At 44.0% G+C, this 21,359-nt stretch overlaps 1 long non-coding RNA gene across 1 annotated transcript; it reads left to right on the top strand.

Annotated features, from left to right (window-relative positions):
* Positions 1-364: 364 nt before the first annotated feature.
* LOC129712738 (uncharacterized) lies at positions 365-21,120 on the top strand. The gene is made up of 3 exons (XR_008726119.1): positions 365-3,305; positions 7,837-7,976; positions 19,690-21,120. It is a non-coding gene; the product is annotated as an uncharacterized LOC129712738 (long non-coding RNA).
* Positions 21,121-21,359: the final 239 nt, after the last annotated feature.

Raw genomic sequence — 21,359 nt, forward strand, 5'->3', positions numbered from 1 at the left:
GGGATCTGGACGAGCAAGGGGCAAGTCAAGGTGAAACTGAGGGTGGATGAGAAGGGAGCCATCATGCACCCTCCCTCGGTGTTCACTATCGGAGGGAACCGAGGGTACATGACCTACGCGGGGCAACCCAGGCTGTGCAGGGAATGCAACAAGCCTGGGCATTTGGCGGCCCAATGCAGTGCAGTTGTCTGCAAGAACTGGTGGGTTGGAGTAGAGGAGAAAGGCGAGTAAGGTGGCGAAAAAGTCCTAGCTATAAAGTGCACCGTTTCTGCGCAAATTTAAAAAAAAGCAGACTAGAAGTGGTTGAGTTGAGAGTTTTAGTAATAGGATAGATAGAAGATAGATAGAAGATAGATAGAAGATAGATAGATAGGTAGATAGATAGATAGATAGATAGATAGATAGATAGATAGATAGATAGATAGATAGATAGATAGATAGATAGATAGGTAGATAGATAGGTAGATAGATAGATAGATAGATAGATAGATAGATAGATAGATAGATAGATAGATAGATAGATAGATAGATAGATAGATAGATAGATAGATAGATAGATAGATAGATAGATAGATAGGTAGATAGATAGATAGATAGATAGATAGATAGATAGATAGATAGATAGATAGATAGATAGATAGATAGATAGATAGATAGAGATAGATAGATAGATAGATAGATAGATAGATAGATAGATAGATAGATAGATAGATAGATAGATAGACAGATAGATGGGCCAAACGCAGACAGATGGGACTAGTGTAAATTGAACATGTTGGCTTTGTGGGCAAGTTGGGCCAAAGGGCCTGTTTCCATGCTCTTAGACTCTATGACTCTCTGACATGGACTACAAGATAGGACTTGGATGTACTTTGTTTCAGCCTAAAATTGCCAGTGATCACCAAAGGTACAGTCAGATTTACCTTGTTGTAAAGCTGAATGCTGACAACCTCACAGCTTATAGTACAGCAAAATCATGACCATTAAACCGAGACTCCAGTTGGCTGCTCAGCTGACATTAGAGATTCAACAGTATTATTTGAAGAAGGGGAGGAGAATTCTCAGTTACCTGGTGTTCTGGTCAATAATCTCCTCAACCAACACCACCAGCAGGGATAAGATAAATGACTGCATTGTTGTTTGTTGAACCTTGCAACATGCAAATTGCAGGCCCTGTTTATCTATATAACACAGTGTCCAGACTTCAAAAAGTAATTTATTGCCTGTGAAATCTTTTCAGGATGTCCCTGCAACACAAAAGAGAATGTGTAAATTTAACATCATTCTTTGCTTCCCACATGTTAGACACAAGTTCTTAGCAGTCAGAAAGCAAAACTAAATTACAGAATGTCATGTAAAACATCAACAAAAGATAGGTGTAAATGCCAAGTAATATTGCATAATTTAACTTATGGAATATGGAATTCCATTTGATATCCCTGCATCTTCTATTCCTGTTTTAAACCTCGCTTATTAATTTGAAGGAATCAGCAGAAATTAGTGCTGTAACATAATTGATAATCGTTGTCGTGATCTCCTGAGACAAGGGATTTCCTGGCCATGCGATCTACGTAAACAGTGAGTACAGTACCTGGAAGCACTGGGAAGGACTTTATTGAGCTTAGAAACATATTCATAGGGATGGCCGGCAGGTATGATTGAAGTGCAGATAACTATGGCCCGACCACTCTCCCTAACATTCTATTGGCCAATGTAGAGTCTCTAGAAAATAGGATTGACGACTTAAAACAAGAGCCCTTTACTGAAAGGGGCATGAGGGAATTTTTGCATACTGTATTCCACAGAGAATGGCTCACCCCAGCTCCCCAACTCAGGCCTCCAGCTGAAGGTTTCTCGATCTACCTCACTTACTGGAGGGCCCTTTGTTTTCTTCATTATCTCCCACCACCGCTTCTCTGCAATTTAAATGTTGCCTATTTTTAAAACCTTTCTAGTTCTGATGAAACTCATCAATTTGAATGTTATCTCTGTTTCTGTCTCCACAGATGTTGCCTGACCTGCCAAATATTTACAATGTTTATTGTTTCTATATTTTGCTTTACAATATTATCTCTTTGATCTATTTTTCTTTTGTTTGTTTGAACAAACATGGAGTTACCTGTGAATATTCGATCCAGATAAATCACTACATTGGATCTGCAGATACTGGAGATTGGAAACAAAAAAAGGAGATGCTGGAGGCATTTAGTGGACCTGGAAGCACCTATGGAGAGAGAAACAGACTATGAGAGTTCATCGAGCCAGCCTTGTCCAACCCACAGATGCCTCCTGAGCATCTGCAGCCTTCCAGAACTACCCAATTCTGATGTAAACTGAAAAGACTGGTTATCTGAAGTGGATATGTTTTCACATAGATGGACACAAAAAGCTGGAGTAACTCAGCGGGACAGGCAGCATCTCTGGAGAGGAGGAATGGGTGACGTTTCGGGTCGAGCCCTTTCCCCAGCCACACATACAGTATATCCCATTGAATGGGGCACAGTCTTTGTTTACAAAGATGCCACCCTGCAGTATGAGTCATAAATGGAGTGTTTCTTGTTGAGGAAATATGAGTCAACAGGCAGCTCAACTTCCAATATTTCGATATTGATGTATAGTCCAAATTCTCCTGACATTTTCTGATATTATGCAAATAAAGTACAAATAATTAGATGATTCAGTTTTGAAAATAGTAAAGCTTTTCTTCCCTCTATAATATCAAATAAAGTAAAATATTTGTCATGACTAAAATAAACCAGATGTAATCGGACTTCAGAAATGTTTACACATCCTGGCTGTGTTTGTTTTTGGTCTAGATGATCTGATCATAATATGCCCTTGATGATTGTATTTTAAATGTCCACCACATAGATTCAATATTCCAAAGCAAGCTTTGATTTTCTGTTTAAAGTCAGAACACAATTATCAGCATGAAAGTGCCATGGCGTGTTTTCAGTCGTTAATTCTTCAACCCATGTATTTTGCCTTTCCTCCCATGTAAAAAAAATAATTCAATACAAAATAACCTTAAAAGGATTGTGTTAGGCAGGTTGATTAACTGCTTTAGCGCTGGCTTCCAGCAACCAATCCAATATCTGTTGGTGGGCAGTGGTCTTTCAGGACAGGCTGCAAGTCCAGGTTGAGGTGATAAATTATCCAATGAATGCACCATGTGTGTCCAGCTGGCACCAGCATGTCAGAAGATTTGCATCCAGCTGTTTAACTTGGCCTGCTGCAAGGCCCTCATTCTCGGTTTGTTTGGAGTCTGTATTGAAGCAGTGGGAGTTGAAACTCCGTAGATCAAGGTAAATAACTCCATGGTAGTAATTTTGCTGCTTGTCAGCTGCAGATTCGCAACAAAGGTGAACATACAGCTGTGGTGTGCAAATGAGGCTTGAGCATGAAATTGTACTACTAGAATTGAAAAGAGTGCCTGGTAAACTGTACACACCAATTAAACTTCATTATTGCTTTATATAACCTTGAAAAGTAGGTGGCTGATGTGGGATTAACAGACACCCACCGAAGGTTTTAACAGTGCTTAACTATTACTAACATAGTGACAGAATTTGGACAGGAAAAGGCATAATCTATTTAGGTTAGTGAATGCAGCACATTTCAAACTTGTAAAGAATTTCTGTAACTTAACGATAGCCTGCAATTTTTTGTGAATTCTGAAAAAGGTGTAAAACAATTGAGACAGAAAAAGAAGCCACAAAGGCTGGTAATACGCGAGTTAAATATGGAAAATACGGAAAATGTTCGCTGTGTTGGGCAACATTTGAATAAGAAAGGATAAGTTAATAACTCATGCGTGCACTTTTACCACAGCTGATGAAAGATTATGACCAAAGGGCACAAATCAAATAATAATCTGTTTTATCAACTGCAGCTGCTGATTGAGCATGTTTGTATTTTTATGTTAGTGAAAAGAACAGTTGATATATTGAAAGAGTTATTCTTTAAAACAAGCATGTATTTTTAACCTTGTATAGTGCATTATATGTTTATATACTGAATTAAACTAATGTAAATGCACAACTTTTGATTTCCAGGAAACTTGGTATCCTTTTGGAGGTTATCCTCATGTTATGATAAAAGCATTATGGCTTTGAAAGGCCTTTCTTAAAATATTTAGCTTTTCTTTTCATGCGGCCAAAAATAGGAGGATGCTGAACAGGATGTCAAACCAACCTTTGCTTAATGTGATGATGGTTGCTGTGACCTTCAACTCCATTTATTCACCTTTGCACCACTGAAATCTGACAATCTCACGCAGATTTCCAATTCCAACCATTTCTGATTTTATTACTTGTGGCTCTCTGCCTCCAACCTTATCATTCCCCAACTCTGCACGGTCCGTTTTATCTTCTCCCCAAATTCCACAAACAGAACTGTCCTGGCAGACCCATTGTGTCTGCTTGTTCATGTCCCACCAAATTAATTTCCACATACCTCGACTTCATCCTATCCCCCCTGGTCCAATCCCTCCCCACCTATGTCCAAGTCACCTCACACGCTCTTCGTCTCTTCAACGACTTCCGTTTTCCAGGCCCCCAATCCCTCATCTTTACCATGGTTGTCCAGTCACTCAACACCTCCATCCCCCACCAGGAAGGTCCTAAAGCCCTCCATTTCTTCCTCGTCTGCAGAACCAGACAATTTCCGTCTAGTAATACACTCCTCCGCCTGGCAAAGCAGGTCCTTACCCTCAACAATTCTCCTTTGACTCCTCCTACTTCCTCCAAATCCAAGGCATAGCAATGGGCACTCGCATGGGCCCTAGCTATGCCTGCCTCTTTGTAGGGTGCATCGAACCATCCCTGTTCTAGGTGTACACTGGCCCTATCCCCGAACTTTACCTCCGCTACATTGACGACTGCATCGGTGCAGCCTCCTGCACCCTTGCAGAACTCAATGACATCATCAGCTTCGGGACTAATTTCCATCCTCCACTCAAATTCTCTTGGACCATCTCCAACATCTCCCTACCGTTTCTGGATCTCACAGGAGACAGACTATTGACCGACATCTACAACAACCCTACTGACTCCCATAGCTATCTAGGCTACACTTCTTCCCACCCTACTTCCTGTAAAGACACTTTCCCCAACTCCCAATTCCTCCGTCTATGCCACATCTGCACCCAGGATGAGGTTTTCCATACTAGATCATCGGAGATGTCCTTATTCTTTGGGAAACTGGGGTTCCCCTCTTCCATTATAGACGAGGCTCTCACTACGGTCTCCTCGATATCCCGCAGCTCCGCTCTTGCTCCCTCACCCGCCATTCACACCAAGGACAGAGTCCCCCTTGTCCACACCTTCCACCCCATCATCGTCGCAGACAGCATATAATCCTCCAACACTTTCACCACCTTCAACGGGATCCCCCTACTGGCCAAATCTTCCCATCTCCACCGCTTTTATGCATTCCGCAGAATCTGTTCCCTCCTCAATTCCCTGGTCAACTCGTCCCTTCCCACCCCCTCCCCAGGTACTTTCTCCTGCAACCGCAGGAGATGCAACACCTGTCCTTTTACCTCCCTCCTCGACTCCATCCAAGGGCCCCAACAGTCTTTTCAGGTGAGGCAGAGGTTCACTTGCACCTCCTCCAACCTCATCTACTGTATTCGCTGTTCCAGGTGTCAACTTCTGTACATCGGGGAGACCAAGCGCAGGCTCGGCGATCGTTTCACTGAACACCCCCACTCAGCCCGCCTTAACCTACCCGATCTTCCGGTTGCTCAGCACTTTAACTCCCCCTCCCACTCCCAATCTGACCTTTCTGTCCTGGGCCTTCTCCATTGCCAGAGTGAGGCCCAGCGCAAATTGGAGGAACAGCACCTAATATTTCGCTTGGGTAGCTTACACCCCAGCGGTATGAACATTGACTTCTCTAACTTCAAGTAGCCCTTGCTTTCCTTCTCTCTGTCCATCCCCTCCCCCTTCCCAGGTCTCCCACCAGTCTTACTGTATCTGATTACATTCTATCTCTGTCCCACCCATTCCCCTGACATCAGTCTGAAGAAGGGTCTCGACCCGAAATGCCACCCATTCCTTCTCTCCAGAGATGCTGTCTGTCCCGCTGAGTTAATCCAGCATTTTGTGTCTACCCCAGATTTCCAATATCCCTGGGATGAAAATGTTTTTCATTCCTCGTTTTAAGAGTCAGCTTCTGGATCCTCCAACCAATGCAGCAGTTTTACTGAATATGCCCTTTCAAATGAATCAATGTCTCTCTTTTGAAAGAGAGCAATCTGTTTTTATTTCATTTTTGTGTGAAATACTCTATGACATCTTGGGTCTAATTTTAAGATTATGCCCTTTTGTTCTGAATTCATTTTCCAAATAAAATTGCATCACTACATGTACACTAAAATCTCCTGAATAATGTTAACCTCTTAAAATGATTCTAAGTTCAAAGGAATACAAACCAGCTCTGTGCCCAGTCCTAACATGTATTTAAATCCTGGTCTCATTCTCGTGAATCTACTTGGTGTTCACCTAAAACAATGTATTTTTCTCACGTGGTATTTATCACCATTTTTCTATTATGACTTTTGATTTCCATAATTAGAATTAATTCCTTTTTGTTTCAAGCTTTAAGTTTCTCATGGACACTTGAATATGTGTATTTAAAGTGCTAAGGTAAAAGATTCAGCAACATGTTACATGAATTGTTCCATCAGTGCATTATCCATCTTTATCATTTGACATCAGTTGATGTAAATCAATCTTTTAAAAGTTCACATAAATTGTAAATGAAAATGAATTAACCTATTAGCAATAAATCTCAAAATCCTTCCTAAAAATATTAAACCTCATCATTGCCAATATTATTGAGAGGTTGTCTAAGAGTTTTGGAGGGACTATTTATTTTTGTTGAAGTTGGTATCAGTATTATAAATTTCTCAGGGAGAAGTATTTCATGATTAAATAAAAGAAATGCACCAACATCATAAGTCAAAGGACCTAAATGTAGAGAGTACGTCTAGATGATAGTAATCATTATTGCTATTCTTAATATTGGTGTAAAAGTTAAAACAATGTGAATCGATAATTGCAGGGTGATTGTGCTTGTTCTGAGGAATATCGGTAATAATAGTTCCCGATGTGTCGATCACTGTTATGAATCCAAGGTCACTTTTTGTTGTTGTTCTGTCCCTCTGCTGAAGAACTATAATTGCTTTTATCTGAACGTTGGAAGATAAAACTATCTCTCTTATTTTCCCCCATTAAACTCTGCCCCCTAGGAACTGACACCATCCATCGTCTAACCATATTCTTAGAGAGATTCATGATATCATACCGTACGGAAACATGCCCTTTGGTCCAACTCATCCATGCTGACTATGTTGCCACATTTAAGTTAGTACCATTTGACCATGCCTGACCCATATCTCTGTAAATCTTTCCTATAAATGTCCCCATGCATATCTTTTAAATGTTGTTATAGTACTTGCAGCAACTACTTCCTCTGGCAGATTTGCAGCTTACTTTCAAATCCCTAACATTACTGAGGTATTTTACTTCAATCTTAACAACATTACTTAACTGCTCCTTCCCTCCCTTTAAAATCCTGATCCACATTTTTAAATTCATTCGCATGGTCTTTACGTTCATCTATCTCCTACTAACTCAAATACTTTTGACAATTGTGAACATTTATTCTTCATATCTCCCTCTCCTACCCTGCATAGCAGATGTCTAGAAGTCTGTCTTTAAACCACTCTCCTGCACTTCTCTTTCCACATAGGGAAAAACTAATCAAAGTTCTTTTTTTTTGTTGAGGCTTTGAGCTAAATTTCTAAATATTTCTCTCTGTGTTTTTCAGTTTATTTTATAGGTTGCCATAATGTGCTTACGGTTATGGGAATCCATGCAGCTTTGTGAGATAACAAGGTCCGGATTAAATATTGCTGTAATCATACAGAATTATTTCACCTCTGTGTGTGTGCGTAGAAACAACTTGCTGTGAGTATGGCAATTGTGATTTCAGATCAGACTTTATGCAAGTGTAAGTATGAAAGTTGAAGGCAGTGGGAAATCAAGCTGAACATGGTAAAGAAGTAACTAATCCGGTAGGCGGCGCGGCTCTGGCCAGCAGCGGCCTCTGCAGTCTGTCCGCGTTTTTATTATTTTCTGTCTGTGTTTTAATGTAGTTTTTGTTATTTTTTGTTGGGGTGTGTGTGTGGGGGGGTGGGGGTGGGGAAACTTTTTAAATCTCTCCCTGCACTGGAGACCCGACCTTTTTCTCGTCGGGTTCCGTTGTCGTTGAGGCCGCAACGAGGAGCGGCCTCCAACAGGAAGAAGCCGGGGACTCAGGTGCCGACTCACCGTTGCCGTCGCGGAGCTGGCCGAGACCGGAGCGGTGGAGGAACGCTGCTGCTGCTGCTGCTGCTGCTGCTGCCGATGCCGCTGCTGAGTCGGGGGCTGCTGCTGCGGGTCTGCGGACAGCGGCGCCGGGAGCCCGCGGCTCCCTGGAGAGAGACCGCTTTTCGGGGCTCCTGCAACGGAGAATTCTCCCGCCCGTGTTGCGGGGTTGGGGAGCTACTGGAGCGGGGCCTCACTACACCGCCCCGCGCGGCTGGAATGGCCGCGGGTACTTGCGAGCGCACACCGGGGGCTCCAACACCAAGACCCGGTGTGCGACCTCGCACCACCCGGCGTGGCTTCAATGGCCGCGGGACAATCGCCATCGCCAGCCGGGGGCTTTGACTTTGACTCTGACATCGGGGGGGGGAGAGTGCAGTGGAGAGATAAGTTTTTTTTTGGCCTTCCATCACAGCTATGTGATGGATGTTTATGTAAAATTGTAATTATGTTGTGTCTGGGTCTATTTGTGTGTAATGTATGGCTGCAGAAACGGCATTTCGTTTGGACCTCTAGGGGTCCAAATGACAATTAAATTGACTCTTGACTCTTGACTCTCTCTTGAACTAATCCATTCCTTTCAGTTCTTCACTGAGAGGATGATGTTAAAATTACTCATGCAATGTCTCAAATTAATTTACTCTTTTTGGAAATTGTGTTTGGATTGATGAAAATCAAGGTAATGTACAAATTAAGAACAAATGTTCTTGCCGTTTAGTTGTAAAGAATTTGCTGTGCAGGAAAAGCTGGGATTTTACTACTGAAAGGCTACTCTTTTCCCCTGTTTGGTGACTCATGTTGGGCATGACTCCATTGATCCAGTCCACTTCACAGCACTTTGCCTACATTCAATCCTGACTACTGATGCTGTCTGTACCGAGTTTGTATGTTCTCCCTGTGACCGCGTGAATTTTCCCTGGGTGCTCTGGTTTCTTCCCACATCCCAAAGACATATAGGTTTGGAGGTTAATTGGCTTTGCTTAAATTGTCCCAAGCATGTAGGATAGTGTTAACGTACCGAGTGATCGCTGGTCGGTGCGGACTGGGTTGGCTGAAACACGGTCACTGATGGTATGAAACACGGTCACTGATGGTGCAAGCCTGTGCAGATGATCCATCATTGCTCCATCCAGTTTTGCGGAAGCTGCTTAGTTTGCACATTTTAGGTGGCTATGTGTGATTGCTGCTTCATGCAATTGTAAGCTTCACACTGTTAGATATGAGGGACAGGGAATAGTATGCTCTGAAGTATTGGAAGATCTGTAGCAGTTTAATGCCGGCCTTTTCAGGGGAAGTGTTGTTCCCAATGAGGAGACACGTTTTTTTGCTAAATAGCAGAGAAGATATCTTCCAATTGTAAATCACCTAAATTGTGTAATCCAAAAATGGATGATGGGAAAAGCTTGTTCTGATTTTAGTTTATGGTCATGTGTACGGAGGTACAGTGAAAAGTTTTTGTTGCGTACTAACCAGTCAGCGGAACGACAATACATGATTACAATTGAGCTTTCCACAGTGTGTGAATGCATGATAAAGGGAATAACGTGAATAACGTTCAGTGCAAGATAAAACCAGTAAGGTCTGATCAAAGATAGACCGAGTGTCCCAAACGAGGTAGATAGTAGTTCAGGACTGCTCTGTATTTGTGGCAGGATGGTTCAGTTGCTGATACAGCTGGGAAGGAGCTATCCCTGGACATGGAGGTGTGTGTTTTCACACTTCTATATCTTTTGCCTGATGGGAGAGGGGAATTGAATTGAATTGAATTGAATTGAATTAAATTTCCTTTATTGTCATTCAGACCTTTCAGTCTGAACGAAATTTCGTGCCTGCAGTCATACATACAATAATACAATAATAGACACCAGAACAGACATTAAACACAAATTAACATCCACCACAGTGAGTCCACCAAGCACCTCCTCGCTGTGATGGAGGCAAAAATCTTAGGGCTGCAGTCTCTTCCCTCCTCTTCTCCCTCTGCGCTGAGGCGATATCCCCACCGGGCGATGGTAAGTCAGTCCCGCGGCTCCCCGAGCTCCGCGAACGGGCCGGTTCAAACACCACGGCCCAGGGTGGTCGAAGCTGCTGCCCTCCAGTCCAGCGGACGCAGCTGTTGACGACGTCATCCACTGGCCCGCGGCTGAAACCCGGACTCAGGGCCGCCGCCAGAACGCCGTCTTAGCCACTGGAGCACCGTTCCAGCCCCGAGCCGGGTCGCCCTCACGGGAACGTCTCCGCCCCGCGCCAGGCCGCCCTCACGGGAGTGCGTTACCCTCGAGCTGGGCCACCCCGACGGGAGCCCTCACAGGAGCACCGTTTCCCTCGGGCTGGGCAGCCCCGACGGGAGCGCCGTTATCCTCAGGCTAGACCACCCACACGGGAGCGTCTCAGCCCCTCGCCAGGCCACCCTCTCGGGAGCATCACAGCCCCTCATGGGAGCGCCGTTCCAGCCCCAAGCTGGGCCGCCCTCACGGGAGCGAGCCCAGGGCGAGTCCTGACAGGCTGCCTCCGGAGCCTCGAGGTCGCCAGCTCAGACGGAGGCAGAGAAGGGGAATATGACAAAAAAGTCGCATTCCCCCGAAGGGAGCGACAGCAAGCCCCGTTTCAACCCCCCCCCACATAAACACAACCTAAAAACCAAAAACTAACTAGACAAAACAAAAAAAACAACACAAAAAAGTAAAAACAAACGGACTGCAGGCGAGCCGCAGCCGTTCACCAGCGCCGCCACTTCCGGAATATGGAAGGAAGGCCATGTTGGGCATGACTCCATTGGTCCAGTCGACTTCACGGCAGCACAAAGCAGAGAAGAAGCCTCGGCAATAATTAAAGCAAACATCCAGGATATCGTGGACAAACACGGCAAGAACTGTCAGCTATATCACTAAATAATGCAGTGAGATAATCATGTTTATCACTTAATACGTGTTTCATCCTTAAGTGTTAAACACGCTCAAGAATTTACCGTGATAGTCTGGGAGGTTTCCTGAAGCGCCTTTCAGTGCTTAACCTGAAGCTGAATTTGTTATTGACTCAGAGAGTTGCGTGCTTGTACTTCACAAAATTCCTCATGTGACGCATAATTGTGTATTTCCTGCACCCATCATCAGTTCGTTATAGTCTGCCTGTTGACACCTGGATTGTTCAACATCTCTCATCAACCAGGTATTTACACTGTCGGCATTCCTTCTAAAGGAGAAGATGATTCAAGATGCAAGGAGAAGCTTGGCCGCAGGTGTTGCTCCACCCAATTTTAGATCAATCGCCCCTTAAGGGGAGGCAACTTTAAAAATTGTCGGAATAGACAAATTAAGGAAAGAGAGGAAAGGAGACAGATGAGGAATTGTTATGATATTCTGCTCCTTCTCATGCAATGGGATACACATTAGATATTAGTCACCAGGTTGTAAATTATCATCCAGTTCCTTTTGCTATGTCATCAGATATGAGCTGCAATCACCTGAACTCAGTTCTATCCATTTATTTTCCTTCTTGACATTACGCAGCACAACAATGGTCCTCTTTCTGCTGTAGCTACTTTGTAGTGGCCATCATTTACCATCTGCTCCTCAACCATAAGACAGAGAAGAGATAGAGAGAAAAGAGGGAGAGAAGGAGAGGGGAAGAAAACAGAGGAAATAAGTAAGTAAGCAAGCAAATGAGTTGGTCGTTTGAAATTATACATGGCCACATTGGTGTTGGTTTATTATTGTCACGTGCACTGAGCTGCAGTGAAAACCTTTGTTTTGCATGTTATGCAGGCAAGTCATCCCATACATGAGTACAACAGGTAAAATGTAAAGGATAAAATAATCAGATTGCAGAACGCAGTTGTGCAGCCACAGAAATAGAGCAGATTAAAAAAAGTGCAAGGGCTGTAATGGCATAGATTGGAAGATTGGATATTGATCCCAAGCGAATAAGAGGTCTGTTCAAGAGGTGATAACAGCGGGGATAAAACTGTCCTTGAATCCCATGGCTTTTGTATCCTCTGTCCTGATGGGTTAGGGGAGACGAGGGAATGATGCGGGTATGGGTCGTCAATAATTTTGGCTGATTTCCAGAGGCAACGTAAGGTGGTTCTTGATGGGGGAAAGGCTGGTTTTTGTGTGGGATAGGGAGTTCTGTGTGTTTACGTACTTCACAGTCAATGTATTCAAAGGAATAGAGTGGCACAGTGGTGTAGCGGTTAGCACTGCTGCCTCACATGTCCATTGGTTTGATTCAGACCTCAGGTGCTGCCTATGTGGAGCTTGTATGTTCTCTCCATGACCATATGGGTTTCTACCAGGTATTCTAGTGTCCTTCCTTACTCATAGATTAATTGTTCCTGGTTGTCAAAAGGAAATTTATATAAATTTGAGGGGGAGAAAGTAGCAGTGATAAGGAAAAGTATGAAGGGCGAAATGGAACGGTGATTGTTCTGCTGGGGAGGAGGCAGGAATCTGATCGGCTGTAAAATAGTCTTACAATTAACAATTTGAGCACAGAATTCTATTTAATTGCCATATGTATGAGTACAGCAAGAGACAACGACAGTGAACAATCCCGCTTGCAACAGCAACACAGGCACATTGTGTCAAATAAACATACAAAAACAAAATGTACATACAATATACGTAAATGACACATAAAATTCTGTGCAACGATTGTGCACAAAACAAATGATGAGTGTAAAACATAATTCGCAAAAAAATGTCCACAGTAATCCAAGAGCTGGCCCATAGTGTTTCTTTACAGAGTGGGATTAGGGTTGATTGATTGATTGATTGATAGAATTTATTGCCACACAACCAGGGTCGGTGGAATTTTGGGTTGTCAGCAGAGGTACAATAATAATAAAGAACACACAACCACAATAAAAAATATAACACAAACATCCACCACAGCATTCATCACTATGCTGACTCATCACCACTGGTGATGTGACCAACCACGGTGGTACTGTTGGCAAATTTATAGATGACGTTTACCAGGTGGTGCCCGTAATGGCCGCCTCGCCAGCAGTCTGTCTCGTCGTTACTCTGTTTTTATTATTTTAACAATGTCTTGAATGTTTGTTTTAATGTCTCATGGTATGTTTTATGTGGGGGGGTGGGGGATCGGGGGACACTTTTTCCAGTCACTTACCTCGAGGGAGATGCAATTTTGTCTCCGTGTCGCATCTCCATCCTCCCCCTGGGGCCTACAACATGGAGTGGTGCGGTCTTTCCTGGAGACCGGCCCGGAGTTTCAAGCCCCGGTGCGGCGCGGACATACCATCACGGAGCCTGGGATGTTTTGCCGAGTATCGCGGCCGCCAATGTAGGAGCTCCGACTGCGGGACTGGTGGACTTTAACACCGTGAAGCAGCGGTCGCCAGTAGGAGGCGGCCGACTCGGAAGCTCCATCCTGCGGAGTGTTCTGATCCGTCCCGATGCCAGTTTTGATCATCCTGACGAGAGGACTTGAACAGCGGACCGTCAGCAACGGCAAGAGCGGACGGTTCAGCCCCGACCACTGGTGAACAAAGGAGGAAGATGACTGAACTTTATGCCTTCCATCACAGTGAGGAATTTGTGCAAGTTTGGGCACGTCCTGTTGATTGCATTAGTCAAAACAGGTAGGACAAGGTTGCAATCTCCCACGCATCTACAAGCTAAATGTTGAAGCAATGCCCTGGGCAAAGAATAAATACATCTCAACATCTGCTAAGGACCTAATGCTGATGTTCTCCTTCTACAAGAAACGCACATCGCTGATATCTCATGTGCTTCCAAGCTCTGTGGCTATGGCTTCAAGCTTGTTGCTGCTGTATGCCACAAAAAAAACCCAACATTGCTACTTACTTGAATTATGACCTGCATGATTTCTGAGTTCTTGAGGAATCTTGCTCCAATTACATCTTCATTGCTACTGTGAGGATTAGGGATATCACTGGCACAAATGTATATAAACCCCCTAGAGTCACATGGCTTGCCTCCATGCTACCCACTTTCCAACACCCAGAAGTACATGCAGGGGACATTAACAGTCATCGCTCATCCTGGAGCTACTCAACCAATGTTGAGAATGGGGAATTACTGGATATGTGGGCATCCAACAACGATCGCTACCTCCTCCATGATGCCAAGCAACCAGGCACATTCCACTCAAGCAGATGGAGGAGAGACTGCAACCCAGACCTCTGCTTGACATCGAAAACCGATGTTGGCCATCCCCACCATGCGTCACGTAAGATCCTGTTGCACGTCCCTCACAGTCAACATAGACCTGCTCTGATCCTAATCTGTGTACAGATCCCTGTGATCTCATCCAAGCCGCTCCCATGCTGGAACTTCAGGAAAGCAAATTGGACAGTTTTCACAAGAAGTTGAGGAAAAGATCATGTCTTGAACCTGTCCCCAAGAACTACAAGTCCTTCTGCACGACCCTGAAGGCTGCAGCAAAGAAGTACGTCCCTAGAGGCTTCCGCACAAACTTCACTCCTTGTTGGCTCCCTGAATCAGAAGACCTCTTGAAGCAGTATGACACAGGTGACCCAGATACTGCCACACAACTGTTAGATTCCCTGGATGCAACAAGATGTCAGCGCTGGCAAGAAACTGTAGATGACTTGAACTTTATGCACTCTAACAGGAAGGCTTGGAATCTCCTTCATCATCTTGGTTCAGCTGCTCCTGCCCGGTACAATCCCCCCAAGGTGCCAGCAAGGTGCCTCTCCCCTGTTGACGAACTTGAAGGTCGCCACTTCCAAAGAAGCCCGACAAGAAGTGAGACGGAACCTGACAAAGTCCATCTCTTCTTCACCATCCTCAAGCCCCCTTTCTAATCCATACACCCAGTTGATGTAGACAAAGGTCTGTCCTCTACTAAAGCTGGGAAGGCAGCAGGAGTTGATGAGATGCACCCGGAATTTCGGAAGAACCTTGGCCCCCATGGACGCAACTGGCTGGCTACTCTTGTACACATCCTACAAGCTGTTTGAGTGCCTCCTGCTTGCCGAGATTTCTCCATTGGTAGAACCTGCTCTGCCCAGAGAGCAAGCTAGATTTAGACCTGGTAACTGTGCAGATCAAGTGCTTGCCCTCAATACCAATATAGAGGCTGGATTCCAACATGCCCTGAAAACTGGTGTTGCTCTCATCGATTTGTCATCAGCTTATGACACCGTGTGGAGACATGGTCTGTTGCTGAAAGCTTCCAGAATCTTGATGTGCCAAACTACCATGCGTGCCCTCTCATCCATCCTCAGCAACCATAGATTTAGGGCCTTGTTAGGGAACCAGACCCGCTCTGTCAGGACCCTGAATGATGGTCTCCCCCAGGGCTCTGTCCTAGCTCCCCTACTTTTCAACATTTACGTGAGTGACATGCCAACTACCTCGTCTAGGAAGTTTGCATATGCAGATGACCTTGCCCTTGCCTATCAGGGAGCTGCCCTTGAGGATTGCAGCAGAGTGCTACCCAAAACATGAAGGGGATGGCGACTTCGCCCTAACCCATCTAGACAACTGTCACTGCCTTTCACCTCAGCAATCGGCTCGCCACTGCACAGCACCGAGTGTCCTTTTATGTAAGCCGGTAAAGAATGAAGAATTCCCCAAGTACCTCGGAGTCACCCTGGATCACACACTCACCTATCGTGAACACCTGAATAGGGCGGCTGATAAACTGAAAGCAAGGGTCAACATCATCAGGAACCTTGCAGGCAACAGCTGGGGATCCAATGCACACACCCTCTGTACCGCAAGCTTAGCCTAGTCTACTCAACAGCCGTTTGGCTCAACAGCTTGGGCTAATAGCTGCCACACCAAACGAGTTGACACTGTCCTTAACTCTGCAATGCGGGTCATCACAGGGATGCTTAAGTCAACACCTTTGCAGTGTCTCCCTGTCCTCTCTCATATCACCCCTCCCAGCATAAGCAGAAGGAAGAGGATGTTGAAAGATTGGTGCACCATCGAGGCTAACCCTGACCTTCCCATCCATGCTGACCTGAACAACCTGCCCAACATGTGTCTGGTCCCGCTAATCTTTCTGGTCTTCAGACAAATCCTGGAAGACTTTGACTCCAAGGCAGAGTGATGCAGAGCCTGGAAAGATGCCAACACCAACAACGGAGAGGTCATCACAGACCCCACAGTGAAACCACCGGGATTTGACCTCCATCGCAAGCAATGTCTAACCCTGAACAGAATCCGCACCCTCCATGCAAGAACAGCCCATCACCTGCATAAGTGGGGGATGACAGACAGCGCTGTTTGCGACTGCGGACATCCAGACCAGACCATCCCACACATCGTGAATGACTGCTCACTTAGGATTTTTCCTGGTGGCATCAAAGCCATCCACCCAGTAACTGATGCTATCCTGGCCTGGATGTCCACCCTTGACCGACAACTTTAGGCTGTGCACGCCATACGCAAGAAGAAGTCAGTGAGGAATGTGGATTCCGCTGTGGTGGATGTTAATGTTAAATCTTATTTTATGAGACTGAATTGTGTATTGTTGTTTTTCTCACCTAGTATGGCTATATGCTAACTCAAATTTCACTGTACCTTAATTGGTACATGTGACAATTAATTTGAATCTTGAATCTTGTTCTGTGCATAGCACGTTTGCAAATATTTACAAAAAGTCATAGTCATACAGCACGGACACATGGTCTTCAGCTTATATCGTCCACACTGACCTTGATGCTCCATCTAAGCTAGTCTCACTTACCCACATTTGCCTTATATCCATCTAAACCTTTCCAATCCATTTGCTTGTCCAAATGTCTTTAAATGTTGTTATTGTACCTGCCTCAACTACATCCTCTGGCAGCTCGTTCCATATGCCCACTGCCCTCTGGCTGATAAAGTTGCCCAGGGTCCTATTAAATCTTTTCCCACTCATCTTAAATCTATGCCCACTAGTTCTTGATTCCCTTTCCCCGGGAAAAGGACCCTGTATATTCAACCCATCTATTTACTTCATGATATAAATACCTCTAAAAGATCACCTTTATCCTCCCACGCTCCAATGAATAAAGTCCTAGCCTGTTTAACCTGTCCCTATGGATCAGGCCCATGTCCTGGTAAATGTTCTCTACACTCTTTCTACTTGAATGGCATATTTCCTTTAGCAGGGTAACCAAAATGAAATACAATAGCCCAAGTGTACCCTCACCAATGTCTTGTACAACTATAACATAGAGTCTCAACTTCTATATCAATTCCCTGACTGATGAAGGATAGCATGCCAAATGCCTTCTTCACCTCCTGTAATGTCACCTTCATGGGAACTACGTACCTGTAATCCTAGATCCCCTGTTCTATTACATTCCCCAGGGCCCTACCATTTATTGTGAAGGTCCTGTTCTGGTTTGACTACCCAAAATGCTACACATTATTCTTGAATTGAACTTAATTTGCCATCCCTCAGCCCCTTACTTACCAGCTGATCAAGACCCTACTGTAATTCTTGATAACCATCTTCACTGTCTATGATGACATCTATTTTAGTGTCAACTTACTTGAAAATTCTCATCCTCCTGCATCGCACTGATCCCTGAGGCACATAACTCATCACACCTTCAGTCTGAAAAGCAACCTTCCACCACCATCACTCTCTGCTTCCTACCATGAATCAGTTCCGTATTCAGTTAGCTCGCTCTCCCTGGATCCCATGTGATCTAACCTTCCAGACCAATTTACCAAGTGGAAACTTATCAAAATTTTTGCAGAAGTCCATATAGATTATGTCCATCATCAACCTACTTGATTACTTCTTCAAAAAAACTCAATCAAATTCATGAAACACGACCTTCCATGATCAAAACCATGCTGACTCTCCCTAATTGGCTTCAGTAAAAATTATAAATTGTCTCTAGTCTGTAGGATAGTGAGAGCGTGTGGGGATCGCTGGTCGGCACGGACTCGGTGGGCCGAAGGGCCTGTTTCTATGCTGTATCTCTGAACTAAACTAAACTAATCGATCCCTGTCCTTCTAAATGCTTGTACATCTTATCTCTCAGAATTCTGTACCTTGGAATCATTAATTATTTAACTGTGTGCAGTTCATGTTGGCCCTGGATAGTATAGTACTGGATATCTAGGGAAACAATAGTAATAAGGAATGTTTTGAAATACTGGGAACATAACTACTGGAGCAGAGAAGGCTGAAATGAAACTTATTTAAGTGATTTTTATAATGGGAGTAGGAAAAGAAAAATTAGTTTTCTTGAAGAATTAATGTTTATTAATTTAATGATATTGGACAGGATCGAAGAGGGGAATTGGAAAAGAAAATCAAGAATTTGTTTTGAGGACATTGTGCAATTCTCAGATTCAGATTCAGATTCAATTTTAATTGTCATTGCCAGTGTACAGTACAGAGACAACGAAATGCATTAGACAGAAATTAGAAATTCTGTACACAGTGATCAAGAAAGGAACCATTATATGGATAGGTAGATAAATATTTGATGCAGAGAAAGATGGGAGAAAGCATGGTAGTAGTATTAGTCTTAGATTTCAGTATCAGCCAAGATTACAGTTACACTTAATCTTGTTGGAACCTTCCAAGCTACCAAAAATGATGTAAGTTACATATGGTATCACAAAATTCTGCACTTCAGCATGTAGTACTGCATGCTCCACAGAATTATTATACATTATACCCTATTGCCAGAGAAGATTGGAAGCTGAGGGCTGTAAGATTTGATGGGATTGTTAAATTGTCTGTTTTCTAGGCAGGTATTGACATCACCCACTTGTCCATGCATGCTCCTTCCTTTAACCAGTATATGTTTGGAAAACGCAATGACTAATTTCCTGTAAGTGTTCAGCTTACCTGCAAACAGTAGCGTTGATTCACTTTCTAATACTTTTCCCATCCCTCTTTCACTTCACACCATTACTCATTCAATCCCCCTTTCCTTCTTAAGGGCCTGTCCCACTTGGACGACCTAATCCACGAGTTTAGAAGACCCTAGACGAGTTGAAAAAAATGTCACGGTCGTGTTGACTCGCCGAAGTAAAAGACGTCCTATGACTATGTCTCAGACCTCCTACAACTATGGCTATGACCTCCTATGCCCCCCCCTCGACCTCAGTCTTCCATACCTAAGACCAACTACGACTAGCTACGAGTGGAAAATGATCACATGATAAAATGATGTCATGTTTGTATTTTTTTCTTGGGCCAGTTACCGACCTATGACTATCTACGACTTTATACGACCACCTACGACTACCATCACAACCTACATACGACCTACCGACGAGTAAAAAGTATCAATTTTTTCCATGCCAACCTTTTTTTTACTTGTGGACATTTTTTTCAGGCTGGCAAAAATGCCGCAACCTACTTGAGGCCACGGGTACGCGGAGACCACTCACGAGAATGAGGAAGAGTTACGAACATCTCCTATGACCTTGCGGCGACCATGCTGCGAGTATGAGTCAAGGGCAAACTCGGTAGAGGTCACCAATTAGGTTGTGAAAGTGGGACTGGGTCTTAACAGACTACTCGCCTGCCTTTGCTTCTCTGTGTATGTGTACTCTTTTATTGCACGTCAACACTTGTTTGTTAATTTATTTTATTCAATTCTGATTAAAGTTAAATGTCTTGAAATACTATCTCCATTTCTCACTCTGCAAATGCTGAATAACCCATGGAGTGTTTCCTGCAAGCAGTAGAAAAGAGGAACTGCAGATGTTGGTTAATCCACAAAAGGACGCAAAGTGCTGTAGTAACTCAGCGGGTCAGGCAGCATCTCTGGAGAAGATGGATGGGTGATGCTTCGGGTCAAAACCCTTCTTCAGCCTCTTTTGTGTTTCCGGCAAACTTTGCTTCTGTTTTGTATCCTCAGCCTTTGAAGCATTTTTAATTTATACTACAAAAGAATTGCCACGGCATTCCAAAGACACTCTTCCAAAGATACAGGTCTATTACATGTCAATTGCTCCTCCATGAATGGTCAGATATTCAGACTTTTTATAGAAATGCTTTTAACAGGTTGATTGGAAAGTGGCATAGTGAAGGAAAAGAATGATTTCAATCTGGGATTAATATTCAAAAAGTATAGACACAAGTATAGTGCAGATGCTGATTTACAAAAAAGACACTAACTGCTGGAGGAACTCAGTGGGTCAGGCAACATCTCTGGAGAACATGGATAGGCAATGTTTTAGGTTGGGACTACAAGGGTCTATTTTTCAGACTGAAGATGAGTCCCAACTCAAATCGTCACCTATCCGTGTTCTTTGGAGATCATGCCTGACCCACTAAGTTACTCCTCCAGTTTGTGTCTATACAGTAAATCCTTGTTATTACAGATCTACAATTGATTTAGGTTATAGCTGTCTGTCTCTTTAAGAACACAGGCTGCTAATTACACTGTGGAAACAGCCTTTCATATTTTTACCTTGCAGCAACAAAAATACATTTTAGCTGTTAAAAAGAACTTTGTACACTCGGCAGGTTAGGCAGGTTGGTGTAATTGGAAGGAGAAACAGTTAACGTTTAAGATCAATGTCCTTTTGCCCAGAACTCCAGGTGTGGGAATCTCACTAAGAGCGGGACAGAGTTTCCGCATCCTCTCACACCACCACCCCAATGCCCCAGACCTCACATTTTGTTCTCGATCTCTGAATGCAGGAATCAGCAACAGCGGTTATTGCCGTTCCCCAGCTGTGCTGCCCAGGTGGAGCCGGGCAGCCTTCTTGAGCCCAGCGCTCCGTGTGGTGAGGAAGGTCAGACTTGGGCTCTCAGCGACAGGAGTCCAGGATAATGACCCGGGCAGTGGCGTCAACTCTCACTCGATTATAGTGGACAACGGCAATAACAGAAACTATTCCTTCCCCCCCTCCCCCTCCTCCATGGTCCCTTATAACAAGGGTTTACTGTCTTCATAAAGTTCAATTTAGTGTTGGACAACAGATATTCAGTGATTTTATAGGAGTTAGTTATCAATTATATCCTGTGAGATATAGATCCAAAAAAGAAATTTTC

Source organism: Leucoraja erinacea, chromosome 2, assembly GCF_028641065.1.
Source record: "Leucoraja erinacea ecotype New England chromosome 2, Leri_hhj_1, whole genome shotgun sequence".
NCBI classification, from domain to species: Eukaryota; Metazoa; Chordata; class Chondrichthyes; order Rajiformes; family Rajidae; genus Leucoraja; species Leucoraja erinaceus.